Genomic DNA, 27,029 nt, shown 5'->3' on the forward strand with positions numbered 1-27,029 from the left:
GACAATTCTCTGACTCTTCCCATAACTGAAAAAGCTTTCCTCAATACTTCCACAATTGTCTATGATTCTCTTTTCCATTATCCTTCGAGCTGATCTAATAGCAGCCTTTGTTTCTTTTAGCTGTTCCTTACACTTAACTCTGTTTAGTTCAGTATTAGATGCCTTTAATTTATAGAAACAGTTTTGTTTACATCTTATTTGTCTTTGTAAATCTCCAGTCAGCCGCCATGGCTTTTTCTTGGGACAGTCCCTTCTTTGACTTTGGGTACATATTTGTCTTCCATATTTTTTATTTTGTTCTTAAACATATTCCAGTTGTATTCTACATCGGTCTCATCACCACCCAGAAGGGTGGGCCAATTTATCCGTTCCAAATCATCTGCCATGTTAGTGAAGTTTGCTCTTCTGAAATCTGGTACTATTTGTAGATCCTCGGTACATTTAGTACAAACCGTATAATGTTTCATTTGGTAGGAACAGTCGAGCAGTCTGCAAAATCACATCACATCCGAGTTCGCTAAAATGCACCAGATTCTGTCTGAGAAAGAGCAGCAATTAATCGGAGATCTCAGGGGAGAAGAGCAGAGGATTGTGGAAACAATGGAGAAAAACCTTCGAGAAATTCAAGAGAATTTAAATTCTATTCAGGAGAAGCTGTCAAAGTTGCAGAAACAAATGGACCAACAAGACGCGCTGACATTTCTGAAGGTGAGGATTATATTGCGGGTTAGTTGCAGAATAAGTGATGACAATGTTGAAATAAATGCAGCATTTGCTGAAAAATTTGAAACTGATTTAAACCGAGAGTTTTGTCTATTCTGGGGCGGATCTGCTGTTGTGACTGAACTAACCGGCTCCCACACTGTCTGCAGGATCACGGGATCGTGTTCCCGTGATCGTAATTATTTCTGTGTCCCCAAGAGGTTAATATTCTCCTGGCGCTCACATTACAATGCAGTTCCAGTTACATTGTGTGAGTGTGTGGGTGTGTCTGGTGCGGTGGGTGTGAGAGTCACTGTGTCTCTGAGTGAGACTGGTGTTCAGTTCCAGAACATGACCACACAAATATTAACATATTAACATCGAGAGGGAGGAGGTATTGGCGGTTTTAGCAGGCCTAAAAATGGATAAATCCCCAGGCCCGGATGAAATATATCCCAGGCTGCTGTGTGAGGCAAAGGAAGAGATTGCGGGGGCTCTAACACATATATTCAGAACCTTTCTGGCCACAGGGGATGTGCCAGAGGACTGGAGAACCGCTAATGTAGTACCATTATTCAAGAAGGGTAGTAGGGAAAAACCGGGGAACTACAGGCCAGTGAGCCTAACATCAGTGGTAGGAAAATTATTGGAAAAAATTCTGAGGGACAAAATTAGTCTCCACTTGGAGAGGCAAGGATTAATCAGGGATAGTCAACATGGCTTTGTCAAGGGAAGATCATGTCTGACTAATTTGATTGAATTTTTTGAGGGGGTGACCAGGTGTGTGGATGAGGGTAACGCAGTGGATGTGGTATACATGGATTTCAGTAAGGCCTTTGATAAAGTCCCACACAGGAGACTGGTCAAGAAGGTAAGAGCCCATGGAATCCAGGGTGCCTTGGCACATTGGATACAAAACTGGCTTAGTGGCAGAAGGCAGAGGGTGATGGTCGAAGGTTGTTTTTGTGACTGGAAGCCTGTGGCCAGTGGGGTACCACAGGGATCGGTGCTGGGTCCCTTGCTGTTTGTGGTCTACATTAATGACTTGGATATGAATGTAAAAGGTATGATCAGTAAGTTCGCGGATGATACAAAAATTGGTAGGGTGGTAAATAGCGAGGAGGGTAGCCTCAGTCTGCAGGACGATATAGATGGGTTGGTCAGATGGGCAGAACAGTGGCAAATGGAATTTAACCCGGAAAAGTGCGAGGTGATGCACTTTGGGGGGACTAACAAGGCAAGGGAATACACAATGAATGGTAAGACCCTAGGCAAGACGGAGGGTCAGAGGGATCTGGGTGTGCAAGTACACAGATCCCTGAAGGCGGCGGAACAGGTGGATAAGGTGGTAAAAAAGGCATATGGGATACTTGCCTTCATTAGCCGAGGCATAGAATATAAGAGCAAGGAGGTTATGATGGAGCTGTTCAAAACACTGGTTAGGCCACAGCTGGAATACTGTGTGCAGTTCTGGTCGCCACACTACAGGAAGGATGTGATCGCTTTGGAGAGGGTGCAGAGGAGATTCACCAGGATGTTACCAGGGCTGGAGCGCTTCAGCTATGAAGAGAGACTGGGCAGATTGGGTTTGTTTTCCTTGGAGCAGAGGAGGCTGAGGGGGGACATGATTGAGGTGTACAAAATTATGAGGGGCATAGATAGGATGGATACTGAGGAGCTTTTTCCCTTAGTAGAAGGGTCAATAACCAGGGGGCATAGTTTCAAGGTAAAGGGCGGGAGGTTTAGAGGGGATTTGAGAAAGAACTTTTTCACCCAGAGGGTGGTTGGAGTCTGGAACTCACTGCCTGAAAGGGTTGTGGAGGCAGGAACCCTCACAACATTTAAGAAGCATTTGGATGAGCACTTGAAATGCCATAGCATACAAGGCTACGGACCAAATGCTGGAATATGGGATTAGATTAGACAGGGCTGATGGCCAGTGCGGACACGATGGGCCGAAGGGCCTCTTTCCGTACTGTATAACTCTATGACTCTATGACTAAATCAGATTTTCCAACTGCATCCTCTTTCTATCAGATGCTTTTAATAAATTTTGGTATAATTTCTGCTGCCTGGTTTTCAAATATATCGGGCTAGATTTTCCTGGAGCCGTCAGGCGAGGTTTCAGGCGTGTGGGGGGGGAAAATCCCGAATTTGGGGGTCCCGACACCATCCCACCCAAAACCCCGCCCCACGTAAGTTTCAGAGGCGGCGGTTACCCGCCCCGCACTGGGACCCGCCAAAACCAGGCGGGAAGGGATTAGTGCCAATTAACTGCCTGTTAACAGGTAGTTAACGGGCAGTTTTTAGCCTAATCCCTATTTTGAGGGGTTTCGTGTGGGTTTCCCGACGGCTCCAAACCACGCCAGGTTAGAGCAGGCAGGCCGTCGGGTTGAAGGAGTTGGAGGGATCACGATATCGGCGCTCAGGTGAGCGATGGGTGCATGAGTGCAAAAGTAAGTGTGTTTGGTGTGTCTAAAGTGTGTAAAGAACTTTTACTTACCTGTACTTACCTTAACAGCCTTTCTTCCTGTAGGCGTCAGGAGCCCATCACTCAGCCGGAACTTTAAGCTGAACGGCTGCGATCTGTGAAAAGTGACAGCCTTCAGCTTTGAGTGCCGGTAAGAGTTCTAACTGAGTCTGTGCAGAAGGACTCATGTTAGAACTCAGTGTCAGTGTTTCACAGCTTCAAAGAACTCTTGACAGATGAAATTGCAGTCTGTGACGTCACCTGTTGCCGGGTGGCCCTTAATTGGCCTGCTGAGGCCGCCCAGCGGGCTCAACAAGTTCAATCAAGGGAAAATCGCGCGGATTGGCCGGATGTCGAAGTAGGCGGGTCAAAAACCCGAAAAGAGAAGTCCCGCCTTCTTCCCGACAGGTTTGGGAAAATCTACCCCGATCCTCTCTCTATCTGTGGGGACCTGGCAGTGAGAATTCGGAATTATCAGCATCTTGTCACAATATGGGTGTAATTTCTGCTGTCCGGATATAGACGGTCAGTCTCCGTCAACTCAGATTTGTGTTTTATTGGTTTCAGGAGGAAACGTGTCAGGAGAGGAGGTAGGACACACTGTTTACTGAAACTCTGCACCATTTAGTAAAATAACTCAGCAAAGAGTTTAAGGTCAATTTATAACATCAACTGTTTACTATTTACAGGACTGGTGAGGACTATTATAAACCATCATTATCAGATGGCAAGCTGTCGATCGGAAAGTTCAACGGCCCTTTACAGTACACAGCGTGGAGAGAAATGATAGACGCCATTAACCCCGGTAAAACTCTTATATTCCTTTTCCTGATTTATTAATCCAGACTCAAAGAGTCGTGTAGGAATAAAGGGTTTCAATTGATGGGGCACTGGCACCAGTACTGGGGAAAGACGGAGCTGTTCCATTTGGATGGGCTCCACTTAAACCGGGATAGGGACCAGCGTCCTGGCGAATCGAATAAATAGGGCTGTAAACTAAAAAAAAAAGGATGGGAGGGGTCAGGTGAGGGGGAATTTAGAAATCTAAGGAGAAAGGTCAAGGCAATAGAGCAGTGTAGCGATTTGGCTAAAAATAAGCAGAGTGCGACAGGAAGGGACAGAGAGTTTAACGGTAGCAGTGCAGCAGGGAATAAGGTCAAATCAGGGAATAATGCAAAAAAAAATAAAAGCTCTTTAACTGAATGCACGAAGCATTCGTAACAAGATAGATGAACTAGTAGCACAAATAGAGATAAATGGGTTTGATCTAATAGCCATTACAGAGACGTGGTTGCAAGGTGGCCAAGGTTGGGAACTAAATGTTCCAGGGTACTTGATGTTTCGAAAAGACAGGCAGAATGGAAAAGGAGGGGGAGTGGCCCTGATAATAAAGGATGACATAAGGTCAGTAGCGAGAAAGGATCTTGGCTCGGAAAATCAGGAAGCAGAATCATGGGTGGAGATAAGGAATAACAAGGGACAGAAAACACTGGTAGGAGTAGTATATAGGTCCCCTAACAGTAGCTATAGCATTGGACAGAATATTAATCAAGAAATAGTAGGAGCTGCAACAAAGGGAATGCAATAATCTTGGGGGACTTTAATTTCCATATAGACTGGACAAATCAAATTGGCAAAGGTAGTCTGGAGGACAAGTTCATGGAATGCATTTGGGACAGCTTCCGAGAACAATATGTCATGGAACCAACAGGGAACAGGTTGTTTTACATCTTCAGTTGTGTAATGAGACAGGGTTAATTAGCAATCTCATCGTAAAGGATCCTTTGGGGCAGGGTGGACATAATACAGGAAACTTTGTGCTATCCGGCACCGACGGGACCGAGCTGTTGCCGTTCCCTCAAAACTGCCGGACACACCAGCGTTAATGTTGAAGCATACGGAGCTTTTTATCTCCGTATCTGACAACAAACACTGTTGCTTAGCAACAGCTTGTAAACAGTCGGCCCATACCTTGGAAGCGTCTCTCTGAAGCTGTTGCTAAGCTACAGAGACTTTGCAGAGCCTGACTGTTTGGAAAAAAAAGCCACGAGAAGAAAAAAAGCCACGAGAAGAAAAGAAACCTAACAAAACGGCTCCTGATTTTTGCCGGTGGCTCGAGCTTGCGGGACATTTAGCCTCCGGATAACACACAGTTTCCTGTATGATAGAATTTCACGTTAATTTTGAGAGTGACTTGCTTAAGTCCGAAACTAGAATGTTAAATTTAAATAAAGCCAATTACATATGTATGAGGGATGAGTTGGCTAAGGTAGATTGGAAAAATAGATTAAAAGGTACGGCGGTAGATGAGCAGTGGCTAGCATTTAAAGAAATATTTCATAATTCTCAACAAAAATACATTCCATTGAGAAACAAAAGCTCCATGGGAAAAATGATCCAACCATGGCTAACTAAAGAAGTTAAGGACAGCATTAGATTGAAAGAAGACGATTATGATGCTGCAAATAATAATAGTAAGCCTGAGGATTGGAAGAGTTTCAGAAACCAGTAAAGGTTGACCAAAAAATTGATAAAAAGGGAAAAAATAGAATATGAGAGAAAACTAGCAAGAAATATAAAAGCAGATTATAAGCTTCTACAAGTATGTAAAAAGGAAGAGAGTAGCAAAAATGTTGGTCCCTCAGAGGCTGTGACAGGAGAAATTATTATGGGGAATAAGGAAATGGTTGAAACGTTAAACAAATATTTTGTAACTGTCTTCAGAGTAGAAGACACAAAAAGCATAGCAACACTGGTGGGGAACCAATGGGCTAATGAGGGTGAGGAATGTAACGTAATTAATGTAAGTAGAGATAAAGTACTAGAGAAACTAATGGGAGTAAAAGCCGACAAATCCTCTGGACCTGTTGGCCTACATCCTAGGGTTCTAAAAGAGGTGGCTGCACAGATAGTGGATGCATTGGTTTTGATCTTCCGAAATTCCCTAGATTCTAGAATGGTCCTAGTGAATTGGAAGGTCGCAAATGTAACACCGTGATTCAAGAAAGGAAGGAGAGAAAAACAGGGAACTACAGGCCAGTTACCTTGACATCAGTCATTGGGAAAATGTTGGAATGCATTCTTAAGGAAGTGGTATCAGAGCACTTAGAAAATCATAACATGATTAAGCAGAGTCAGCATGGTTTTATGAAAGGGAAATCATGTTTGACAAATATATTAGAGTTTTCTTAAGACGTAATTAGCAGGGTAAATAAAGGGGAACCAGTGGATGTAGTATATTTGGATTTCCAAAAGGCATTCGATAAGGTGCCACATAAAAGGTTATTACACAAGATTAGGGCTCATGGGGTTGGGGGTAATATGTTAGTGTAGGAACTGGGGTTCCTAGCCGAAGAATTGAGATCGACTCAGAAAATCAAAAACAATAAAATTTAATGAACAAACGAAGCTGTACAGGAAACTGTAGGATACAATGCAAATAGGTCTGGTCTGCTTGAAAGCCTCTCTGGAAACTGCTAGCAGGTTCCGAGCTCAACTGCTAGCAGGTCCCGAGCTCTACTGCTAGAAGGTTCCGAGCTCTGACGTCATGACGTCATCACGTTCTTCCCGCCGTTGAGAGATCAAGTGGCGGACGGCATGACGTCATCACGCGGAGTACAGGAAAGAAACCCTAGTACAGTTAACAGATACATTAAAGGTGCAGCCCCCAGCTGTACTACATTGCTGTAAAAGGAATTATATACAATTGCCCATAATCCTCTGGTGGTTCTGCCACATGCGCCCCCCCAGAATTGCTTTTAACAGAGAAGGTAAGGTGAGAAGGGGGTCTGACAAGTCTGTCCGACCGACTGCGATACCCCGGCAGCTGGAACAGAGCGCTAGAAGATGAACTGGCCGTTGGCTGTGGTTGGGATGACGCCGCAGGCGGAGGAGAAGAAGAGGCCGGCTGTGGTCGACCCGGTGAGGCGGGCACTGGCGACTCGGCAGATGACTGTGGCTGTACTGGACCGGCAGTCGACGGCGGACGACCACGACGAGGCGGCTGAGCGGTGACGACTGGTTCGCTCAGATCCAGATGCGCCGATTTCAACCGGTCGATGGAGATGTGGTCAGGCTTACCGCCGACGTCGACTGTGAAGGACTTGTCACCTGATGAGATGACGCGGAACGGACCTGTGTAAGGCGGTTTGAGCGGGTTTTTGCGAGCATCCTGCCGAATGAACACGTATTCTGCGCTCTTAAGTTCCACCGGGACATGGGAGCGCTGCAGGTCATGATGCGACGTAGGCACTGGGATGAAATTCCTAGCCGCTTCCTGGTGGCTGACGAGCTGCTGAGCTGGGGACCAGGGTTCCGTGTGAGGAGGAAGAAAATCGCCAGGCACTCTGAGTGGTTGGCCGTAAACCAGCTCTGCTGAAGAAGAATGCAGGTCGTCCTTAGGCACCGTGCGAAGACCCAAGGGAGCCTGTCCACCCAACTAGGCCCACGGAGACTAGCTTTAAGGGACCTGTGGAATCTTTCACACAGACCGTTCGCCTGTGGATGGTAGGCAGTGGTACGATGAAGCTTGGTGCCCAAACCTTGAGCTACGGCGTTCCAAAGCTCAGAGGTAAATTGAGGCCCCCGGTCGGAGGAGATGTCAGCCGGTACCCCGAACCGAGCTACCCACGACGAGATGAAGGCTCTGGAGACGTCTGCTGTTGTGGTGGCAACCAAAGGAATTGCCTCTGGCCACCTGGTGGTGCGGTCTACCACGGTGAGGAGGTGAGTGTACCCGCGAGAGGAAGGGAGAGGACCAACCAGGTCCACGTGCACATGGTCGAATCGACGCTCTGGAACCGGAAAAGTGGCGACTGGGGCCTTAACATGGCGTTGTATCTTGGACTTCTGGCAACTCATGCAGGTATTGGTCCAGTCACGGACGTCGAGATGCATGCCCTTCCAGACGAATTTCTTTGCCATGAGTCGTTGTGACGCTCTCATGCCAGGGTGTGACAACCCGTGGATAGTGTTGAAAATTCTCCTGCGCCATTCGACTGGAACGATTGGACGTGGGACGCCCATCGAGATGTCACACAGGAGTGTGGTCCCTGCGGCCTGGAAACTGACATCAGCCACTTGTAAGCTGGAAGGTGCGGTCCGGTATGCTGCACTTCAGGGTCTGCCTTCTGTTCTTTTGCCAAACCAACATAGTCGACTCCCAGGTGTACTGCGTGGAGCTGGGCGCGGGAGAGACAATCCGCCACCAGGTTGTCTTTGCCCGAGACATGTTGTATGTTGGTTGTAAATTCAGATATGTATGTAAGATGATGTTGTTGCCGTGCCGACCATGGTTCCGCTGTCTTGGCCATCACAAAAGTAAGTGGCTTGTGGTCTACAAAAGCCGTGAATGGGCGTCCTTCCAGTAGGAAGCGAAAATGGCGGATGGCCAGAAACAATGCCAACAACTCCCTATCAAAAGTACTATACTTGCGTTCGTTCTTCCGCAATTGGCGGCTGAAGAAAGCCAGTGGTTGCCATGTGCCGTCGACCCACTGCTCCTGTACTGCCCCGATGGCATAATCAGATGCGTCGGTGGTAAGGGCAATGGTTGCACCTGGAAGGGGATGTGCCAACATGGTCGCAGCAGCCAAAGCGTTCTTAGTGTCGAGGAAAGCCTGGTCCATCTGGGGTGTCCAATCGATCGGGTCTTTGCCCGATTTACCTCTGAGGGCCTCGTACAAAGGTTGCATCAACAGTGCCGCCTTGGGGACGAACCGATGATAAAAATTGACCATTCCCAGAAATTCCTGGCGGGTCCTGACGGTCTGAGGAAGAGGGAACAAGGTGACTGCTTCCACCTTCGTGGCCAGCGGGACGGCACCTTCTGAGGTGATTCTGTGTCCAAGGAAATCAATGCTGTGCAACCCAAACTGGCACTTGGCCGGGTTGATAATAAGGCCATGTTGGCTGAGACGAGAAAAAAGGGTACGCAAGTGCGTAATGTGTTCTTTCGTGCTGTTACTGGCAATAAGGATATCGTCTAGGTAGACGAAGATGAACGGCAGATCGCGCAACACGGAATCCATGAGACGTTGGAAGGCTTGTGCTGCATTCTTCAGCCCAAACGGCATACGAAGGAACTCAAAGAGCCCGAAAGGTGTGATGATGGCAGTTTTGGGGACGTCCTGAGGATGCACGGGCACTTGATGATAGCCTCGGACGAGGTCTACTTTGGAAAAGATGGAATTGCCAGATGGGCCGAAAAATCCTGAATGTGAGGAATTGGGTACCGATCCGGTGTGGTAGCCTCATTCAGGTGTCTGTAGTCGCCGCATGGTCGCCATCCGCCGCCCGGCTTGGGAACAATGTGTAATGGTGAGGACCAAGGACTATTCGAACGTCGAATAATACCCAGGTGTTCCATTGTATGGAACTCCGCCTTGGCGGCCGCAAGTTTACCAGGTTCCAGCCTTCGAGTTCTCGCATAAACGGGAGATCCTGTCCTGGTAATGTGGTGCACCACACCGTGCCTCGTGACTGAAGAAGAAAATGTGGGCCTGGTGAGCTCAGGGAACTCACTGAGAAGACGAGTGAACTCATTTGAAGATGGGACTGCACAGGCAACTGACCAAGACATCGCGGTGCTTCGGTGGCAGGGGACCGAGTGAAAAGTGGAGGCACTGATTAGCTGGCAGTGTCAGACGTCGACGAGAAACCCGTTTGCGCAGAAGAAATCTGCCCCCAGGATGGCCTGTGAGACTTTCGCCGTGATGAACTCCCAAACAAAACGTTGGCCGTCAAAACTCAACTGGACCCTACGCTTTCCGAACGTGCGAATGGCCGCACCATTGGCTGCCTCGAGGGGGGGACCTTGACCTCCAAATTGAAGATCTAGCTTCGACGCTGGTAGGATACTACACTGGGAGCCAGTATCACAGAGAAAACGTTGCCCTGACAGGGAGTCTGTAATGTATGGAGGAGGAGTCGGATTCGCTCTTGTGGGGGATGGGCGCCTCGTGGCTGCACAAGATTGTTGTGAGACGGTAAATATTTTATCCGCTTCAGCGGCGAGTTCAGCACAATCCATGATCGCGGAATTGGCCAAGGCCGTCTGTACTGGCTCTGGTAGTTGACAGAGAAACAGCTCGCGGAACAGAAAACATTGCGATTCCGAGCCCAAAAGCATGAGCATTTGGCTCATGAGCTCTGAGGGTTTTGAGTCCCCGAGGCCGGGCATGGAGATAAGTCTGCGAGCACGCTCCGACTTGGACAGACCGAAAATCTGCAGTAAACGTGCTTTTAAAGCTTCGTACTTACCATCGTTCGGTGGACTCTTGAGGAGGCTGACGACCCGCGAGGCCGTGGCGCTGTCGAGGGCGGAGACCACGTAATAATAACGGGTCAAATCCGCTGCTACTCCCCGGATTGCAAATTGGGCTTCCGCCTGGAAAAACCACGTGGCCGGTTGTTGCTCCCAAAATTGCGGCAGTTTGAGGGTGACGGCGTTCGTGTCCAAGATGTAACTTCAACGAAAATTGTTCGAAGAAATCGGGGTCACCAATGTAGGAACTGGGGTTCCTAGCCGAAGAATTGAGATCGACTCAGAAAATCAAAAACAATAAAATTTAATGAACAAACGAAGCTGTACAGGAAACTGTAGGATACAATGCAAATAGGTCTGGTCTGCTTGAAAGCCTCTCTGGAAACTGCTAGAAGGTTCCGAGCTCAACTGCTAGCAGGTTCCGAGCTCAACTGCTAGCAGGTTCCAAGCTCTACTGCTAGAAGGTTCCGAGCTCTGACGTCATGACGTCATCACGTTCTTCCCGCTGTTGAGAGATCATGTGACGGACGGCATGACGTCATCACGCGGAGTACAGGAAAGATGCCCTAGTACAGTTAACAGATACATTAAAGGTGCAGCCCCCAGCTGTACTACATTGCTGTAAAAGGAATTATATACAATTGTCCGTAATCCTCTGGTGGTTCCGCCACATGAGTATGGATAGCGGATTGGTTAACGGACAGAAAACAGAGAGTAGGGATAAACGGATCTTTTTCAGGTTGGCAGGCTGTAACTAGTGGGAAGCAAAGAGTTGGAATCTGGTTGGCAGACAGGGAGCAAAGAGTGGCAGGCAGTGACTAGTGGGGTACCGCAGGGATTGGTGCTAGGACCCCAGCTATTCACAATATATATTAATGATCTAGATGAGGGAACTAAATGTAATATCTCCAAGTTTGCAGACGACACAAAGCTGGGTGGGTGTGTGTGCTGTGAGGAGGATGCAGAGAAGCTCCAGTATGATTTGGACAGGTTGGGTGATTGGGCAGATGCATGGCAGATGCAGTATAATGTGGATAAATGCGAGGTTATCCACTTTGGTGGCAAAAACAGGAAGGCAGATTATTATCTGAACGGCAATAGATTGACAGAAGGGGAAGTGCAACGAGACCTGGGTGTCCTTGTGCACCAGTCGTTGAAGGTAAGCATGCCGGTGCAGCAGGTGGTTAAGAAGGCAAATGGTATGTTGGCCTTCATAGCGAGAGGATTCGAGTACAGGAGCAAGGATGTCTTGCTGCAGTTGTACAGAGCCTTGGTGAGACCACACCTTGAGTATTGTGTGCAGTTTTGGTTGCCTTATCTGAGGAAGGATGTTCTTGCCATGGAGGGAGTGCAGCGAAGATTCACCAGACTGATATCTGGGATGGCAGGAATGACATATGAGGAGAGATTGGGTCAATTGGGCTTATATTCGCTGGAGTTTAGCAGAATGAGAGGGGATCTCATTGAAACTTATAAAATTCTAACAGGACTAGACAGACTAGATGCAGGAAGTATGTTCCGATGGCGGGGGAGTCCAGAACCAGGGGTCACAGTCTAAGGATAAGGGGTAAGCCATTTAGGACAGAGATGAGGAGGAATTTCTTCACCCAGAGTGGTGAACCTGTGGAATTCTCTACCACAGAAGGCAGTAGAGGCCAATTCATTAAATATATTCAAGAAGGAGTTAGATATATTTCTTAAAGCTAAAGGGATCAAGGGATATGGGGAGAAAGGGACAGGGTACTGAATTTGGATGATTAGCCATGATCTCATTAAATGGCAGAGTAGGCTCGAGGGGCCGAATGGCCTACTCCTGCTCCTATCTTCTATGTTTCTATGCTGCAAGGATCAGTGTTGGGGCCTCAGCTATTTATAATCTATATTAATGACCTAGATGAAGGGACCGAGTGTAATGTATCCAAGTTTGCTGGTGATACAAATCTAGGTGGGACAGTAAGCTGTGAGGAGAACAGAAGGAGTCTGCAAAGGGATAGAGATAGTCTAAGTGAGTGGGCAGTAAGGTGGCAGATGGAGTATAATGTAGGGAAATGTGAGGTTATTCACTTTGATAGGAAGAATAGAAAAACAGAATATTGTTTCAAATGGTGAGAAACTTTCAAATGTTGGTGTTCAGAGAGATTTGGGTGTGCTCCTGCAAGAAACACAAAGCTAGCCTGCAGGTACAGCAAGTAATAAGGAAGGCAAATGGCATGTTGGCCTTTATTGCAAGGTGGTTGGAGTATAAGAGTAAGGAAGTCTTGCTACAATTGTACAGGGCCTTGGTGAGACCACACCTGGAGTACTGTGCACAGTTCTGGTCTCCTTATCTAAGGATGGATATACTTGCCTTGGAGGCGGTGCAACGAAGGTTCACTAGATTGATTTGTGGGATGAGAGGGCTGTCCTATGAGGAGAGATTGTGTAGAATGGGCCTATACTCTCTGGAGTTTAGAAGAATCAGAGGTGATCTCATTGAAACATACAAGATTCTGAAGGGGATTAACAGGGTAGATGCTGAGAGGATGTTTCCCCTGGCTGGAGTGTCTAGAACTAGGGAGCACAGTCTCAGGAAAAGGGGTAGACCATTTAAGACCGAGATTAGGAGGAATTTCTTCACTCAGTGAGTTTTGAATCTTTGGAATTCTCTGCCACAGAGGGCTGTGCATGCTGAGTCTTTGGGCTCGATTTTCATTGAACCGTGGAGTCGGGCTTGGAGGCGTGCGGAGAGTTAAAATAGCAAAAACTGGTGGGCACGAACCCCACCCCCCCCCCCCTCACCCCCAGCCTGGTTCACGACTCCGGGCAATTTTAACTTAGGTGTATCTGACGGTCCCGACTCCGTCCCGCATCCAACAGGCGGGACTGGTCTTTAAGGCCCTTAATTACCACTAAATGGCCTCTATAATCCTATTTTAACAGGCCCTTGCAAATTTAACCCTTTTCCCACGTAAAACACGCCTGGTGAGAAACACGAATGTGAAACCTGGCGGGAGCACTATTGGATTGCTGACTATCAACTGCAGGTCAATCATTAAAGAGGAGATTTGATCAGGCGTCATTTGCAGGTGGCAGGACTTCGTGGTCTCAGGTCTGGGGCAACTTTTAACAAGGCTTAACCACACCTGTGGAAGGTTGGAGCCTCACACCCATCTCCAGTGTGGCCTCCAGGGAAACCCCTCTCACCACCTTCACTCAGTGCTTGCTCAACGGAGGCATATACCAGAAGCATGTGAGCCATTTATTTCCTTCCCATCTTGGCATTAGAGGAGCTCGAGCACCAGCCACGGCAGCAGCAGAACCAGGAACAACAGCAACAGCACCAACAGGAGCGCCAGGCTGCTGCTCACTGACCTGAGGCTGCACAGGCCAGAAGGGGCCAGCACCTGGAAGCCCGTCAGCGCAGGAGATACCCCACAAACAGGGTCTACAGACGCAGGGTCACCTATCTCAACATGTCTGAGCAGCAGTGCCAAAGGCGGCTCCGACTTTTGCGAGAGGTAGTGACTGACATCTGCGCAATGCTACAGCAAGACATGCTGCCCAGAGGACCAGGTGGACAAGCATTACCAGTGCCCGTGAAAGTCACCACCGCACTCAACTTTTTTGCCTCAGGCTCATTCCAGGGATCAGCAGCAGACATCAGCGGCATCTCCCAGGCGGCCGCACAAACTTGCATCATGCAGGTAACCGATGCCCTCTTTGCCCTCGCGCACAATCACATCCATTTCACCAGGGATCGAGCAAGTGTCGCGGCGCAAGCGGTTGGATTAGCTCATCTGGCAGGCTTTCTAAGGGGGCAGGGCGTCGTTGACTGCACACATGTGGCCCTTAGGGCACCCCATCGCAATCCAGGTATTTTTGTCAACCTCAAGGGCTTCCACTCCCTCAACGTTCAGCTGGCGGGTGACCACAAGAAGGATATTTTGCATGGAATGGAGGGTAGCTAATGTTACCCCACTATTCATAAAAGGTGGTAGAGAGAAAACAGGAAATTGCAGACCGGTAAGCCTGTCATCGGCAGTGGGGAAAATGCTAGAGTCCATTATAAAAGAAGATGTAATAGCAGAGCACTTGGAAAACAGTGACAGGATCGGACAAAGTCAACATGGATTTACAAAAGGTAAATTGTGCTTGACTAATCTACTGGAATTTTTTGAGGATGTAACTGGTAGAATAGATAAGGGAGAACCAGTGGATGTGGTGTATTTGGACTTTCAGAAGGCTTTCGATAAGGTCCCGCATAAGAGATTAGCATGTAAAGTTAAGGCACATGGGATTGGGGGCAAGGTGCTGACTTGGATAAAGAACTGGTTGGCAGACAAGAAGCAAAGAGTCGGAATAAACGGGTCTTATTCCGAGTGGCAGGCAGTGACTAGTGGGGTACCGCAGGGATCGGTCCTAGGACCCCAGCTATTCACAATATATATAAATGATCTAGACGAGGGAACTAGATGTAATATCTCCAAGTTTGCAGATGACACAAAGCTGGGTGGGCGTGTATGCTGTGAGGAGGATGCCGAGAAACTCTAGTATGATTTGGACAGGTTGGGTGATTGGGCAGAAGCATGGCAGATGCAGTATAATGTGGATAAATGCGAGGTTATCCACTTTGGTGGCAAAAACAGGAAGGCAAATTATTATCTGTACGGCAATAGATTGGGAGAAGGGGAAGTGCAACGAGACCTGGGTGTCCTTGTGCACCAGTCGCTGAAGGTAAGCGTACAGATGCAGCAGGCGGTTAAGAAGGCAAATGGTATGTTGGCCTTCGTAGCAAGAGGGTTTGAGTACAAGAAGAAGGATGTCTTGCTGCAGTTGCACAGGGCCTTGGTGAGACCACACCTTGAGTATTGTGTGCAGTTTAGGTCACCTTATCTGAGGAAGGATGTTCTTGCCATGGAGGGAGTGCATCGAAGATTCACCAGGCTGATACCTGGGATGGCAGGAATGACATATGAGAAGAGATTGGGTCAATTGGGCTTATACTCGCTGGAGTTTAGAAGAATGAGAGGGGATCTCATTGAAACTTATAAAATTCTAACAGGACTAGACAGACTGGATGCAGGAAGGATGTTCCCGATGGCCGGGGAGTCCAGAACCAAGGGTCACAGTCTAAGGATAAGGGGTAAGCCATTTAGAACAGAGATGAGGAGGAATTTCTTCACCCAGAGAGTGGTGAACCTGTGGCATTCTCTACAACAGAAGGCAGTGGTGGCCAATTCATTAAATATATTCAAGACGGAGTTGGATATATTTCTTAAGGCTAAAGAGATCAAGGGATATGGGGAGAAGGCAGGGACAGGGTACTGAATTTGGATGATCAGCCATGATCTCATTGAATGGCGGAACAGGCTCGAGGGGCCAAATGTCCTACTCCTGCTCCTATCTTCTATGTTTCTATGTTTGTCCCATGTACCCTGAGGACGTGGCTAATGACGCCATTGAGGAGGCCAGCCAACGAAGCTGAGGAGCGCTACAACTCCAGCCACATTTCCACGAAATCCATTATCGAGCAAACCATCGGTTTGCTGAAGATGCGCTTCAGATGCCTGGATAGATCAGGTGGGGCCCTGCAGTACTGGTTTGCTGTGCACTTCACAACATGGCACAGCATCGTGGCTTGCAGATTCCTGAGGACCAAGTGGCTCCTCACATATCCTCCTCCTCCTCAGGAGGGTGAAAACGAACATCCTGCAGAGGCTCATCAACCAGCAGCAGCATTACGTGAGAACATTGCTGCCCGGGATGCAAGGAACGCACTCATCCTGGCCAGATTTGCTTAGCCTAATCAATCAAAGACTTTTGCCTCGCAGCTTCCTACCAGAGCATTGACAATGTCCAAGAACCAGAGGATTCCTAGCACTCTGACCACCATACTGACAGTTGCAAGTATTCCTAAGGCCTCAATGTGGAAGTCCCAATAGCGAAATGACAGACGCCACAACTGCAACATTTGCCATCAGACGCTTTATGCACAATTACGACGTGATGGCATTTTTACACTAAACACAAAATTCCACCCAAGTGACTCCCCTTGTGACTACTTGTGCTTTATCTTCCTCTTGCGTGTGCTCCTACGTACTGCTTCCCCTGTGGCTTCAGCAGATGTGGAGGCCCCTTGCTCACTTACCTGCTGCTCCTGTCTTGGCACCTTTGGCGGGCGTCCTCTGGGGTTGCGAGCCTGTGAGGGCTCGTCAGCAGTCTGCTGCTCCTGCGGCTGTGCAGGGGTTGAGGCGTCTAGCTCACTTGGGTGTGGACTCCGGTGGGGCTCTGACCGAGGGCTCTGCAGAATGAAGGAGTGAGTTTAGAGATTGCATAGCATAGATACTTAGAAGGAGACAAAGATGGAGTGAGGTTGCAAGACCAAGGGCCCTCCCTGTGTGTTGTCAGTTGTGTTCAAAGCATCAGAGTGATAGGGAGTGTGAGGGCTGCATGGTGGAATAGTTATGTGAATGTGAGCATAGAGAGAGAGGGAATGGGTAAGGGTGCATGGATGCCAGTGTCAAGTGAGATGTGGAGGAAGAGATTGCTAAAGCTGAGTGCTGGTGAGGAAAGGTAATGGGGATCAGATTGAGGGTGATGGGAAATTCATACTCACTTTTGCAGTGCGCTGAAGGTCATGAAATCTTTTCCTGCACTGTGTCCAGGTTCTGCGGGTGACTCCCAAGGAGTTGACCTCCTCAGCCACCTGCATTCACACAGCCTTGGTCTGAGTGGGGGGCCTCTTCCTCCCTGATGAAGGGAACAGGACCTCCCTGTTGGCCCTAGCCCCATCGACTAATGCCTGCAGTGCCGCCTCGTCAAAGCGAGGAGCTGCTCTTGCCCTCCCGCTTGTCATCTTTCCTGCAGGTCCCTCTGACACCAAATGGAGAAAGCTTGGAAGCCTGCAGAAGAAGCAAGGCTTGCTGTGGTCCTTAAATGCAGCAGCAATGATGACGTCATCGGAGGGGACTGTCAGTCATGAAAAACCCCTTTGCAAAGGCTTCCCACACGTTGGAAATCAATTGAGTTAAAATTGCATCAATCTCCCACATCCATTTAGATTCGTGTGGGGAAACACGAAATTCGGATAACACGACACCATCCCGCACCTGAGTTAAAATCGAGCCCAAATTATTCAAGGCCGATACAGATAGATTTTTGGACTCTAGGGGAATCAAGGGATATGGAGATCGGGTGGGAAGGTGGAGTTGAGGTCGATGATCAGCATTGATCTTATTGAATGGCGGAGCAGGCTTGAGGGGCCGTGTGGCCGACTCCTGCTCTTATTTCTTATGTTCTTATGAGAGGAGACTAAACCAGCTCCCAGACCCCAGATTAAATGATCACTGATGTCCGGGTCTAGTCTGGAGGGCAGAACCTTGGCCAATATTTTACAGTCAGCATTAAGGAGTGTGTATGGTGACCATGTGGGGATAACCTTACTTTTCTTGTGTATTAACATGATTTTGATGAATTTCAGAGTATCTGGTTCTGTGTCTCCAGTACAGGGTGTAGGAGGTTCAGCCGGAGGGGAGAAAACTCCGGGATTGTGGCCTTGTAAAACTTGGTCGGGTGGGCGTCAGTTGGTATGGTTTTGCCAGATTGGAGCTCAGTGTCTGAGATTAGGACCCAGAGTGACCGTGTGCAACAGATCAGTCAAGCATTTTCCACCTCGGGGTATATGTGAGGAGATGAGCTTCGCCTAGAGGTAGGCAGGAACTCTGAGTCATGTAGGAGGGAAGGTGTGAGGCTCCGAGGACTGAGTGGAGTTTAATTGGTGCAAGTCCTGTTTACCTCCTATCACAACAGGTTAGGCGGGATAGACGGGATGCTTCAGGGAGGAGTAGCCGATCCTGGAGTGTGTCTTGCGTCGTTTCAAGTAGAAGGTGAATTCCTTCTCTTTGGGGTGTGGGTCTGCCATACATCCTCTAGGCCCAGGACACTACTTTGATCTTGGATTGCTCGGGCTGCTTGTCCTCGTGTCCTGTGTCCACTGGGAGCTTGTCCTGTTTGGAGTGAAAGCACAGTCTGGGTCTCCACTCCTGGTTCCTGTGCTGTCCATAGGTGGGGCGAGTGTGAGGAATGCTGATGCGGGGACTCCTCATTCGGGACACTGAACTGAAGCATCACTTTGGGTTGTCCTGTTATTCAAATTTCATTAGGATGGAGCAGCCTCCTTCTCCAGGAATGTGTGTCTCCAGAGTAATGGGGAGGTTGCTGGTGATTAGTGTGACTGTCCTCTGCTCTTGGCTGAGGAGAAGGTGGCCAGCATTTGTCCCACCCACTCACTCATAAACCTGGTGTGTTCTGAGGGCGATGAGGAGGGTCTCCTGTAGAAATGCCGCTTCCACTTGTCCTGTTATGTCGATCAATTCAGTTTTGGCTGATTGTGTGTTGGAGTCTATTTAGATTTATGGATATCATGATGTTGTAGCGGTACCACTGAGTGTCCCTTACTTACCGGTCATAATTCCCTTTAACGATGTAGCCGGTGCGGGACTTTCCTCCTTTGGGAGCGCGGGCGAACGTGATGACGCGGGTTAACGCGATGATGTCACGTCGCACATCACATGACCGTCCCAAGCGCGGGCAAACGCAATGACGTCATCACGCAAGTCACGTGACTACCCAAGCGCGGAAAGAACGCGATGACGTCATCACGCAATCCACGGGACTGCCGACTCAGTCTTCGTGGCGTCCCCGCTGGGGAAAGACCTGTTCCACGGCTCTCCTGCATCGATCTACATTGTTTGCTGTATTTCATCTAATCCAACATTAAAGTCCTGTTTGTTGTTCTTCCGAATCAAGCTCCGTTATTTGTTAGGAATACGCCTATTCCTACAATGTTTTTTTTTAACAAAGTTAGTTTCCCTCCTCCTCTGGGTTCTCTCTTCCCCTCTGCAGCAGTTCCCCCTTCTTTGCTACTTTTGCCCATTTCCCTTCCCTTCTCTCTTTCCTTCCGGTGTCTGGACCTTTCCCCCTCTTCCGTTTGGAAGCCCCGCCGTAGCCTCTGGCGCCGATTCCTTGTGTGTTTCTGAAGGTCCCTGGGTCACTCTGCAGCCGCTGAGAACAGCAGGGGACCGGGGGGCCGCAGAGTTCCTGGTCGGATCGCAGTGGGCAGCAGGGGTCAGAGCGACCCCAGGAGCGTAAACCACCGGGTCAGAGCAGATTCCAATAACAGAACCTGGAGCCCTTTAAAAACACCGCAGTTCCCGGGAATCCCCCAAATGGCCACTTTAAAAAAGGAAAGTGTTTGAAACATAGAAGATAGGAGCAGGAGTAGGCCATTTGGCCCCTCGAGCCTGCTCCGCCATTTAATGAGATCATGGCTGATCATCCAAATCAGTACCCTGTCCCTGCTTTCGCCCCATATCCCTTGATTCCTTTAGCCTTAAGAAATATATCTAACTCCTTCTTGAATATATTTACTGAATTGGCCTCAACTGCCTTCTGTGGTAGAGAATTCCACAGGTTCACCACTCTCTGGGTGAAGAAATTCCTCCTCATCTCAGTCCTAAATGACTTACCCCTTATCCTTAGACTGTGACCTCTGGTTCTGGACTCCCCCGCCATCGGGAACATCCTTCCTGCATCTAGTCTGTCTAGTCCTGTTGCAATTTTATAAGTTTCAAAGAGATCCCCTCTCATTCTTCTAAACTCTAGCGAATATAGGCCTAATCGACCCAACCTCTCCTCATACGTCATTCCTGCCATCCCAGGTATCAGTCTGGTGAATCTTCGCTGCGCTCCCTCCATGGCAAGAAAAGCCTTCCTCAGATAAGACGACCAAAACTGCACACAATACTCAAGGTGTGGTCTCACCAAGGCCCTGTACAACTGCAGCAAGACATCCTTGCTCCTGTACTCAAATCCTCTCGCTATGAAGGTCAACATACCTTTTGCCTTCTTAACCGCCTGCTGCAACTGCATGTTACCTTCAGCGACTGGTGCACAAGGACACCCAGGTCTCGTTGCACTTCCCCTTTTCCCAATCTGTTGCCGCTCAGTTAATAATCTGTCTTCCTGTTTTTACCACCAAAGTGGATAACCTCGCATTTATCCATATTATACTGCATCTGCCATGCATCTGCCCAATCACCCAACCTGTCCAAATCGTACTGGAGTTCCTCTGTATCCTCCTCACAGCACACACGCCCACCCAGCTTTGTTTCGTCTGCAAACTTGGAGATATTACATCTAGTTCCCTCGTCTAGGTCATTAATATATATTGTGAACAGCTGGGGTCCTAGCACCGATCCCTGCGGTACCCCACTAGTCAATGCCTGCCACTCGGAATAAGACCCGTTTATTCCAAATTTTTGCTTCCTGTCTGCCAACCAGTTCTTTATCCAAGTCAGCACCTTACCCCCAATCCCATGTACTTTAACTTTGCACACCAATCTCTTATGCGGGACCTTATCGAAAGCCTTCTGAAAGTCCAAATACACCACATCCACTGGTTCTCCCTTATCTATTCTACCAGTTACATCCTCAAAAAATTCCAGTAGATTAGTCAAGCATGATTTACCTTTTGTAAATCCATGTTGGCTTTGTCCAATCCTGTCACTGTTTTCTAAGTACTCTGCTATTACATCTTTTATTATGGACTCTAGCATTTTCCTCACTACCGATGTCAGGCTTACTGGTCTATAATTCCCCGTTTTCTCTCTACCACCTTTTTTAAATTGTGGGGTTTACTTAGCTACCCTCCAATCCATGGGAACTGTTCCAGAGTCTATAGAATTTTGGAAGAGAACCAGCAATGCATCTACTATTTCTAGGGCCACTCCCTTAAGTACCCTAGGATGTAGATTATCAGGCCCTGGGGATTTATCGGCCTTCAATCCCGTCAATTTCCCTAACACCATTTCCCTATAAGTACTGATTTCATTAAATTCCTCCCTCTCATTAGACCCTATGTTCCCCGACATCTCTGGGAGGTTATTTGTGTCCTCCTTTGTGAAGACAGAACTAAAATATGTATTTAATTGGTCAGCCATTTCTTTGTTCCTCATTATAAATTCCCCTGATTCTGACTCCAAGGGACCTACGCTTGACTTCACCAATCTTTTTCTCTTCACATATCTATAGAAGCTTTTACACTCAGTTTTTATGTTCCCTGCAAGCTTACTCTAATATTCTATTTTCCCCCTCTTAATTAATCCCTCTTTGCTCCTTTGCTGACTCCTAAACTGCTCCCAATCCGCAGGTTTGCTGCTTTTTCTGGCCAATTTATATTGGATCTTATGCTATCCCTAATTTCCCTTGTTAGTCACGGTTGAGTAACCGTTTTTGTTTTATTTTTATGCCAAACAGGGATGAACAAATTCTGTAGTTCATCCATGCGATCTTTAAATGTTTGCCATTGCCTATCCACCGTCAACCCTTTAAGTAATGCTCCCCAATCCATCCTAGCCAACTCGCACCTCATACCATTGTAGTTTCCTTTATTTAAATTCAGGACCCTAGTCTCTAAGCCAACTACTTCACTCTCCATCTTAATGAAGAATTCCATCATATTATGATCGCTCCTCCCCAAGGGGCCTCGCACAACAAGATTGCTAATTAATCCTTTCTCATTACATAATACCCAGTCTAAGATGGCCTGATCTCTAGTTGGTTCCTCGACATATTGGTCCAGGAAGCCATCCTGTATACACGCTAGGAATTCCTCCTCCACAGTATTATCACTAACTTGTTTAGCCCAATCTATATGTAGATTGAAGTCACCCATAACTGCTGTGCCCTTATTGCATGTGTCTCTAATTTCCCATTTAATGCCATCCCCAACCTCAGCATTACTGTTTGGGGGTCTGTATACAACTCCCACTAATGTTTTCTGCCCCTTGGTATTTCTCAGCTCTACCCATACAGATTCCACATCATCTGAGCTAATCTCCTTCCTTACTATTGTGTTAATCTCCTCTTTAACCAGCAATGCTACCCCACCTCCTTTTCCTTTTTGCCTGTCCTTCCTGAATATTGAATACCCCTGGATGTTGAATTCCCAGCCTTGGTCACCCTGGAGCCATGTCTCCGTAATCCCAATTATATCATGATGGCAGGAATGATGTATGAGGAGAGATTGGGTCGATTGGGCTTATACTCGCTGGAGTTTAGAAGAATGAGAGGGGATCTCATTGAAACTTATAAAATTCTAACAGGACTAGACAGACTAGATGCAGGAAGGATGTTCCCGATGGCCGGGGAGTCCAGAACCAGGGGTCAGTCTAAGGATAAGGGGTAAGCCATTTAGGACAGAGATGAGGAGGAATTTCTTCACCCAGCGAGTGGTGAACCTGTGTAATTCTCTACCACAGAAGACAGTAGAGGCCAGTTCATTAAATATATTCAAGAAGGAGTTAGATATATTTCTTAAAGCTAAAGGGATCAAGGGATATGGGGAGAAAGCAGGGACAGGGTACTGAATTTGGATGATCAGCCATGATCTCATTGAATGGCGGAGCAGGCTCGAGGGGCCGAATGGACTACTCCTGCTCCTATCTTCTATGTTTCTATACCTGTTTACATCCATTTATGCAGCTAATTCATCCACCTTATTACGAATGCTCCTCGCATTAAGACACAAAGCCTTCAGGCTTTTTTTTTTAACACTCTTAGTCCTTTTAGAATTAATATTTACTGTGGTCCTGTTTGATTTACACCCTTGATTTCTCTGCCTTCCACTTTTGCTTTTCTCCTTCCTGTCTTCTGCTTCTATCCTTGCTTCTCTTTCCTCTGTCTCCCTGCACAGGTTCCCAACCCACTGCCATTTTAGTTAAACCCTCCCCAAGAGCACTAGCAAACACTCTCCCTAGGACATCGGTCCCGGTCCTGCCCAGGTGCAAACCGCCCAGTTTGTACTGGTCCCACCTCCCCCAGAACCGGTTCCAATGTCCCAGGAATTTCAATCCCTCCCCCTTGCACCATTCCTCTAGCCACGTATTCACCTGAAATATCCTTCTATTTCTACTCTGACTAGCATGTGGCACTGGTAGCAATCCTGAGATTACTACCTTTTGAGGTCCTATTTTTTAATTTACCTCCTAACTCCCTATATTCAGTTTTAGGACCTCATCCCATTTTTTATTTATATCGTTGGTACCTATATGCACCACAACAACTGGCTGTTCACCCTCCCCCTCCAGAATGCCCTGCAGCCGCTCCGAGACATCCTTGACCCTTGCACCAGGGAGGCAACATACCATCCTGGAGTCTCGATTGCGGCCGCAGAAACGCCTATCTATCTGAATAAATCACAGCAAGAAACTAAACCGCTCACTGTGTTATTGTAACTTTCCCCCAGCTCCAGCCTCTCTGACTCTGGATCTGAACACAGCGAATCCCCGGCTCATCGTGTCTGAGGACCGGACCAGTGTGAGACTCGGAGACAAACGGCAGGAGCTCCCTGACACCCTGGAGAGGTTTGATCCCTCTGTTTGTGTCCTGGGATTGGAGGGATTCACATCAGGGAGACACTACTGGGAGGTGGAGGTGGGGAACAAGACACAGTGGGATCTGGGAGTGGCCCGAGAGTCTGTCAACAGGAAAGGGGGAATCTCACTGACACCTGAGGCCGGATACTGGACTGTGTGGCTGCTGCCTCCGGAAGTGGCTATGTTGCCGGCACCTCCCCCTCTGTGACCTTCCTCACCCCGAGTGGGGATCCCCGGAAGATCGGGGTGTTCCTGGACTATGAGGGCGGACAGGTGTCATTTTACAATGCGGACAACATGTCCCATCTGCATACCTTCACCCTCACTTTCACTGAGAGACTCTTTCCCATCTTCTGTCCGGGAAAGAATGACAATGGGAAAAACTCCGCCCCGCTGACAATCTGCGGGGTGAAAGGTCACTAGCAGCTCCATCCCATAATTTCACACCGCCTACCTGCCTCCTGCCAGCTGCAAACTGATGGGTGTCACTCTCAGTCACAGGTGGTGCAGATGGTCCCAATGTCACCTGAGGTCAGGGCGGGCACTACCGAGTGACAATGTCTTGTTGGTGATATTTGTTTGTTTAATCGGTGCAGTGGAACAAACTCGTGGCAACTGCTCCAGAGACTCCTGTAAAATTAAATTTAAAAACCTCAAAAACATCGAGAATCATCGGGGCCCAGAGACAGAGAGAATTTAAACATGGGCAGAAATACACCAAGGGAACCACAGACTCAAGATGGGAAGAAAAGGTAAAGAGGGGCAGGAGAGAGGAACTAGGGTGAGATAGAACACCAGTGGGAAGTACATGACAAAGAGGACCATCCGAGACACGGCAAATTAAATAATATCCGAGGGAAGTAAAAAGTAAAAGGGGACACGAGATAAGAAGTAAAATCAAAAAGGAACAAAGGGTTTTAAAATCAGTTAAACAAAAAAAAGGAAAGACTTGCATTTATATAGCGCCTTTCACGACCTCCGGGTGTCCCAAAATGCTTTACAGCCATTGAAGCAGTTCTGAAGTGTAGTCGCTGTTGTAATGTAGGAAAGGGGGCAATGGGAGGAATATAAGAAAGGGAAACTGTCGAGAGAAGGTTGATGAAGATACACACCATGAGATGTGTTTGTTGTGGGATGGTCACAAATGAGGGAGCCCCAGATACAATAGAGGGAGGAAGAGATGTGAAAACAGTGTGTTAATCAGTAACCTTACAGTAAGACTTATGGCCTTAGAGAGCAAGGAGCATGAACTTACAATGTAGAGTAATAAGGAGCTGAGAGCACAGCAGAGTGAGCTGGTAATGGAGTGAGCTGGGGACAGAGTGAGGACTTGGACAATGGGAATTTGGTGGGAGTGGGAATTCGGTGTAGAGGGGGTAGGATCTGCTAAGTACATTAACCAAGGACAAAATGGTATTTTTAACTATATTAAAACTTTGAAGTTGCACAGGAAAGGATTATTACACTGAACAATTATTTTGTATCAGTCTTTACAGTAGAGGACACTAAGAATATCCCAACACTGGACAAACAGGGGGCTCTAGGGGGGGAGGAACTAAATACGATTAAAATCACTAAGGAAGTGGTACTTGGTAAAATAATGGGACTCAAGGCGGATAAATCCCCTGGACCTGATGGCTTGCATCCCAGGGTCTTGAGGGAAGTAGCGGTAGGGATTGTGGATGCATTGGTAATAATTTTCCAAAACTCACTGGACTCAGCAAAGGTCCCGGCAGATTGGAAAACTGCTAATGTAACACCCTTATTTAAAAAGGGTAGTAGGCAGAAGGCTGGAAACTATAGACCTGTTAGCCTAACATCTGTGGTTGGTAAAATGTTAGAGTCCATTATTAAGGAGACAGTAACGGGACATTTGGATAAACATAATTTAATAGGGCAAACTCAGCATGGTTTCATGAAGGGGAAGTCATGTTTAACAAATTTGCTTGAGTTTTTTGAGGAAGTAACATACAGGGTGGATAAAGGGGAACCAGTGGACGTAGTGTATTTAGACTTCCAAAAGGCATTTGACAAGGTGCCACACAAAAGATTATTGCTCAAGATAAAAAATCACAGGATTGGGGGTAATATTCTGGCGTGGGTGGAGGATTGGCTCTCTAACAGAAAGCAGAGAGTTGGGATAAATGGTTCGTTCTCAGATTGGCAACCAGTAACTAGTGGTGTTCCGCAGGGGTCAGTGCTGGGTCCCCAACTCTTTACAATCTATATTAACGATTTGGAGGAGGGGACCGAGTGTAACATATCAAAGTTTGCAGATGATACAAAGATGGGAGGGAAAGTGGTGAGTGAGGAGGACATAAAAAACCTGCAAAGGGACATAGACAGGCTAAGTAAGTGGGCAGAGATTTGGCAGATGGAATACAATACTGGAAAGTGTGAGGTTATGCACTTTGGCAGGAAAAATCATAGAGCAAGTTATTATCTTAATGGCAAGAAACTGGAAAGTACTGTAGTACAAAGGGATCTGGGGGTCCTGGTGCACGAAACTCAAAAAGTTAGTATGCAGGTGCAGCAAGTGATTAAGAAGGCCAATGGAATGTTGGCTTTTATTGCTAGGGGGTTGGAATATAAAAACAGGGAGGTATTGCTGCAGTTGTACAAGGTATTGGTGAGGCCGCACCTGGAATACTGCATACAGTTTTGGTGTCCATACTTAAGAAAAGACATACTTGCTCTCGAGTCAGTACAAAGAAGGTTCACTCGGTTAATCCCGGGGATGAGGGGGTGGTCATATGAGGAGAGGTTGAGTAGATTGGGACTCTACTCATTGGAGTTCAGAAGAATGAGAGGCGATCTTATTGAAACATATAAGATTGTGAAGGGGCTTGATCGGGTGGATGCGGTGAGGATGTTCCCAATGATGGGTGAAACTAGAACTAGGGGGCATAATCTTAAAATAAGGGGCTGCTCATTCAAAACTGAGATGAGGAGAAACTTCTTCACTCAGAGGGTGGTAGGTTTGTGGAATTTGCTGCCCCAGAAAGCTGTGGAAGCTACATCATTAAATAAATTTAAAACAGAAATAGATAGTTTCCTAGAAGTAAAGGGAATAAAGGGTTACGGGGAGCGGGCAGGAAATTGGACATGAGTCTGGGTTCGGAATGGTCATGGCCCTGTGGGTAGTGGAGTGGGCCCAGGGGCCGTGTAGCCTTGTTCT

At 47.7% G+C, this 27,029-nt stretch overlaps 1 pseudogene across 1 annotated transcript; it reads left to right on the forward strand.

Moving 5' to 3' along the window:
• Positions 1-334: 334 nt before the first annotated feature.
• Positions 335-25,422, forward strand: LOC147095902 (zinc-binding protein A33-like; annotated as a pseudogene). The gene is made up of 4 exons (XR_015074836.1): positions 335-708; positions 3,740-3,762; positions 3,862-3,977; positions 23,722-25,422. The product of XR_015074836.1 is annotated as a zinc-binding protein A33-like (transcript).
• Positions 25,423-27,029: the final 1,607 nt, after the last annotated feature.

This window comes from Somniosus microcephalus, unplaced genomic scaffold, assembly GCF_052327205.1.
Source record: "Somniosus microcephalus isolate GS21.2 unplaced genomic scaffold, FLI_Smic_1.0 unresolved_chr1, whole genome shotgun sequence".
NCBI lineage: Eukaryota > Metazoa > Chordata > Chondrichthyes > Squaliformes > Somniosidae > Somniosus > Somniosus microcephalus.